Source organism: Gymnodraco acuticeps, unplaced genomic scaffold (assembly GCF_902827175.1).
Source record: "Gymnodraco acuticeps unplaced genomic scaffold, fGymAcu1.1, whole genome shotgun sequence".
Classification (NCBI taxonomy): Eukaryota; Metazoa; Chordata; class Actinopteri; order Perciformes; family Bathydraconidae; genus Gymnodraco; species Gymnodraco acuticeps.
The window spans coordinates 1,857,548-1,863,819 of record NW_022991219.1 but is presented as its reverse complement, the minus strand read 5'-3'; positions in this window follow the sequence as shown (position 1 = coordinate 1,863,819).

The window sequence follows — 6,272 nt, the reverse complement described above, 5'->3', positions numbered from 1 at the left end:
AGAGTAATATGACTCAGAAGAGACTGACACATCTGACTTTGATGCATGTCCATAGTAACATTTTGGACAATGTGGATGTATCTGCTCTAATGAGGGTCTTCATTAGTGCCACCCCAGGCTACATTTGGAGTTTTGTGAAGCCCCAACACAAGGTAAGACGATATTTTTCCTTTAATGCTGCTGCCGCTGTGCAGTGTTTTGCCTTGTCAATCAGTTAAAATTGAATTCATAGTTTTATTAATATTGTAAATAATATTTTCTGACTATTTGTAATGTTACAAGACCAAGGGGTAGACCTAGGACCAGGTGGAGGGATTATATCTCTTCGCTGGCCTGGGAGCGCCTTGGGATCCCCCAGTCAGAGCTGGTTGATGTGGCCAGGGAAAAGAAAGTTTGGGGTTCTCTGCTGGAACTGCTACCCCCGCGACCCGACCACGGATAAGCAGGAGAAGATGGATGGAAGGATTCATGATTAGAAAATGATGAAAGTAGGGTAGACATGTGGATATTATCTGGCTGAACAGAACGTGCATTTGTCTAATAGGTTTGTTTCCCACAGATCTTATTTAGAGCTATTTTCCAAAATCCCATGGAGAAATCCCATTGCTTTTTTGTCAAGGGAACCCATGCGCAGCTTACTTCCGGGTTTTAGGACACGTCACTGCAAGTGTTACCTTGGTTGGTTATTGGCTAATGGTTACACAAGCCAAAAAATCGTTATGACATCACAAAGTGGCCAAAATCTGATCAGCTCATTTTCAGATAGGTTTTTATATAAATGGATCAGGACTAAAAGAGAGAGAATCTTTTTTCCTGAAACTTTTGGATTTTAGTTGACCTTAAAGTCTTGCATCCGTGTCAGGGGGCAGACAGCTTCATTAAAGGTCATACTTTGGACCCCCTGTAGAAACCAGACATACTTTAACCTAAAGTATTGTGCCACTGTTTAAAACCACTGACCCCACCCTGTCCAGCACATTATAAAATGCCAGTGGTGGTATATGTGGGTGTAAGCATGTGTGTGTTTTCCCTGAGCTCAGCCATTCCCTGGACTCCAGCTGACCGCTCAGCTGTGCCCCTTGCATACTGCAGCACACACTGTTTCCATATCTCAGGCTCGCTCACGCTGAAAGGTTACCATGAAGACCCCGTGAGGGAGGGATAAGTGTGTCCCGAATTAGAGAGGATGCCAAGGCGACCTGGGCCCCTTGCCAGGTTGGGTTGCCAAGGAGTGTTGGGTGTTGCTACGGTGGGTTGGGTTTCTGCTGTGTGGCATGTCTGCAGCGTGCAGGACGCGTGTGTTGTGGTCTTCTCAAACTACCCAACACACACACACACACACACACACACACACACACACACACACACACACTCCACTAATTTAATTTTTAAGAGGCATTTTGTTGAAAGTAGCTGAAACTGTTTAAGTACAATTACATTATTTCCCTTTTGAATGTAGTGGAGTAGAAGTATAAGAAGGAAGATTGTGGCCGACCCCTCTCACCCTGGACCCAAACTGTTTGCCCCCACTTCCCTCTGGCAGGAGGCTGCGCACCATCACTTGAACAGTCGCATTACATTAATGCACTCTATGCAAACAATATCTTGTTTTATTTATTTTATTTAATTTGCATAGGTCTTTATTAGAGACAATCAATAAGGGTATTTGGTAACACTTTATATTAAGGTACACAAATTAACCATCAACTAGTTGTTCATTAGCATGCATATTAGCAGTATATTGGCTCTTTATTAGTCATTATAAAACACTTATTAATGCCGTATTCTACATGACCATATTCTACAAGTAATAAGCCATTAGTTGAGAGTTTTTCCTCAATAACCCTCTAATTAGTGCTTATCTATTGCAAGGAAGTTGTTGTACATGAGTTTTGGTCTTAATATGCTCTGCTCAATATGGGCCTAATAAGGCAGTAGTACCACAAGAATAGTTATTCTCCCATAATAACACTTAACAAATATGATCTCTTCTTATGTAACAACTTCAAGACATGAAACTATAAAATAATATAATAATAATAATACATTTTATTCTAAGGCGCCTTTCATGACACCCAAGGACACCGTACAATTTGTTAAAAATAAATAAATAAAGAAAAGAAAAGAAAGAAAAAAAGAAAACGCTAATAGGCAACAGAACATGATAAAAACACAAACAGGAAATCATGGAGGAGACAGTCAAGTGGACACAAATGAAACATATAATGGGGAACACTACAGTGAGTAAGCAGATTTTAACAGGTGGGTTTTTAATTGAGATTTGAATATGGTGATTGTGTCAGACTGTCGGATGTGCAGGGGGAGGGAGTTCCAGAGTCTGGGAGCAGTGCAGCTAAAAGCCCGAGCACCCATGGTGACGAGGCGTGGGGACGGTCAGCAGACCAGCAGAGGAGGAGCGGAGGGAGCGAGAGGGGGTGTACTCCTGAAGAAGGTCAGCCAGATAGGGGGGGGGCAGGTTATGTAGGGCTTTGTAAGTGAGCAGTAGGTTTTTGAAGTTGATACGGGATTGAACAGGGAGCCAGTGGAGTTGGATGAGGATGGGGGTGATGTGTTCGGAGGCCTTGGTGCCGGTGATGATCCGGGCTGCGGAGTTCTGTATGATTTGTAGTTTATTGATGAGCTTGGTGGGTATGCCTGAGAGGATGGCGTTACAGTAGTCGATGCAGGACGTGACAAATGCATTGACCAGGACTTCAGTGTTTGATTAAGTAAGGGATGGGCGGAGTCTGGAGATGTTGCGTATGTGGAAGAAGGCAGTCCGGGTGATGTTATTTATGTGAGGTGAAAATGAGAGGGAGCTGTCCAGGATGACACCAAGGCTCTTAACTTATAAGTGTTAATTGTGTCTAAATAACTACAAATTAGGTATTTATATCTAAGAACATGTTCGCCATTTTAAAGTGAAGTCTTGTTCATAACCAAGAAGCTATTAGTTTGACTCTAATTAGGTATTTCTATCTAAGAATATGTTCCCTATTTTAAAGTGAAGTCTTGTTCATAACCAATAAGCTATTAGTTTGACTCTAATTGACATGAACACGTTCCCTATTCTAAAGTTGCCTCCTCTTCACACTTTGTAAATACACCTCGTTGAAATATCTGTTTTATTAATGAACCACTGAAGAGAGGTTCAGACACATACCAAAACATGTCAAGTTTCTCCAAGGCTGAGAACACATAATGCAGCCTGTACGTTTTAATAAAAACAGATTTTTAACAGATTTTATTTATTTGTGATCATACTGTGTGACCTGCTTGTATGTACTTACACAATAGGTGTACTGCTCTCTCTATGTGTTGTATTGTCTCAGTGTGAACCTAGATTAAACAGCCTGCCAAACTCTTTTGAGAGCCAGGGAATGAGCATCCATGCTCCTTTATTGACTTATTTGCAGTCCACTGACATTCAAACGGAGTGAAACTATACAAAAAGAAGTTACAAGGCACTTAATGATCTCATACAGTTGCAAGAAAAAGTATGTGAACCCTTTGGATTCTCCACACATAGCGTTGTGTGTTCCTTCCAAACAACTCAACTTTGGTTTCATCTGTCCACAAAATATTTTGCCAGTAGTGCATCCAGGTGCTCTTTTGCAAACTTCAAACGTGCAGCAATGTTTTTTCTGGACAGCAGTGGCTTCCTCCGTGGTGTCCTCCCATGAACTCCATTCTTGTTCAGTGTTTTACGTATCGTAGATTCGTCAACAGAGATGTTAGCATGTGCCAGAGATTTCTTTAAGTCTCTAGCTGACACTCTAGGATTCTTCTTCACCTCATTGAGCATTCTGCGCTGTGCTCTTGCAGTCATCTTTACAGGACGGCCACTCCTATGGAGAGTAGAAGGGTTTAGCATTACAACCCTAACCACATATTATTAGATATAAATACCTAATTTTGAATTATTTAGACACAATTAACACTTATAGTTTCATGTCTTGTTAATAAGTGTTATTATGGTAGAATTACTATTCTTGTGGCACTACTGCCTTATTAGGCCCATATTGAGCAGATCATATTAAGACCAAAACTCATGTACAACAACTTCCTTACTTGCAATAAATAAGCACTAATTAGAGGGTTATTGAGGAAAAACTCAACTAATGGCATATTACTTGTAGAATATGGTCATGCAGAATAAAGCATTAATAAGTGTTTTATAATGACTAATAAAGCCAATATACTGCTAATATGCATGTTAATTACTAGTTGATGGTTAATTTGTGTACCTTAATATAAAGTGTTACCGGGTATTTGTGGCAGATAAATGGACCCCCTATGCTTTTTGACATTTCATTCATACTTTCATACTACTTTGGTAACATTAATGGTTGCAGTGACAGGCTCAGTGAGATAAGTGTGGATGATGACTCGAAAAATATTTGGTTTATGCTGCCTATACCGTTTTCTTGAAGGCTGGTTTCTGACTTTTCTCTATTAAAAACCTGCAACTCTTCATACATACTCCCAACCTTAAAAGCCTGCTTCCCGTATTTATTATGCCACATTTCAAAAATCCGGTAGTGACAGTTAGAAAATATATGAAATAAACATGGATTGTATGTTACAAAAATGTTTTAAGGTGACATGAGTGAAAGTGATATTTGAAGAACCAGGCCAAGTAGGGTACTTTACATTGTGAACCGACAGGTGTTTGAGATGGTTATGTCAACTGACAACACTTCAACGATATCTAGTGTTTGCTGCAGTTTCCCTTAGTTTATATTCACATTATTTGTTTAAGACTCAAAACGTTTGGTTATACCTTCATGTGAAGAATGTTGAAGCTTTCTCTTTCCTTCTCCATGTAGTCCTTCTCCACCTGAAAGGCATTTATTTCCTCAGCACACTCTCTCGGAAAGAATTAATCTGGAAGTGAAATCATCATTAACTTGATAACAAGTGATAAACCATTTTATTTTTTTATTAATCCTAACCTTTTTGGTGTAATACAAACTAACAAACAAATGTTACAGCGCATACACCAACCCACCCCCAATGAAGGGGGAGTATTATGTATAGGTATATTTGCTTCTTCTATCTGTACATTTATAAAGAAGATTCATAGAAATATATTTTTTTGAAGTGGCTTGTCTTTGTGTGATTTAATTCATTAACAGCTGTTGACGCTGGTATCGGTTTCACGTGAGTCTGTGTGATTGTCATCATGGCAAAATGTGATCCTGAAGATACCTACTGCATCGGGAACTACCACGGAAGCTGTTTTGAGCCCTTTGTCCAGTGTTTATATTTCTGTTTGTCTGTGGACAGATTCTGTGTTTGTGATAGCTTCGCAATAAACAACATAGTCGATATAAAACCCACTTTACACCACTGGTCAAATGTGGCATTACAAACATTTACAGGTGGGTAGTTGAGTTCAAAACAAAGTCTGAGTTTGAAGATGGGTGTGGAATTAGAAAGGTAGGAAGTGAGGAAGCCTCCCCCTTTCCCCCACCGCTTTACGGCCATGGCCCAATTTGGCGTCACAGCTACTGTTTTACCTCACAACATGGTCTCAAGTTGTGTGTGTTTTTCTCGTTCTGTACTCTAGTGGTGACTTTACCGTGTATTTCAGACACATTGGCAGTTTCACGGAACTGCATCCTGCTGAATGATACTTGTCAGGTATTAAGAAGGATTGTTATTGCTCTGTAGTACAGAACACATGGTTTGTCTCAGCAGAGGGAGTGTGTGTGGGTGGGGACATTCCATTCATTCTTGCTCTTCCTGAGGAAAGAAGGAAATCATCACGCGCACACAACTGCCGACAGGAGGCAGAGGAGAGGTGCAGCTACACACCTCTAAGGTCATTCACACATCCGCCTCTTCTTTTACCTCTCCACCCGTTAACCCACACATCAATGCACCCATCCGTCACGGTAGTTTCATTCCGACAGCTGTACATGCCTCTGTGCGAGAGAGAGGGCACGTTGCATTAGCACTTATTGTTTAAGCTTGTGTGATCATTTAGGCCACAGGAGTCTGCTTACATGAGGGGAAAAACGTTACCACATTAGTTATTTAACAATTTGCTTCTCTCTCTCAGCTGTGAATGCATGAATACACACACGCGCAGAAGCAAGGAGGATGCCAACCAGAACAGAGGCTCCTCAAAGCTCCACAGGGGCAGCTACGCCAGCACTGACGCACTGCTGCTCTCCTGCCAGCTGACGGCCACTGAACACTCATAATGGTTGTTTTCTTCTCGGTAGTTTGGGGTATAATATCTCTTTGTTTTCATCAGAGAGAAC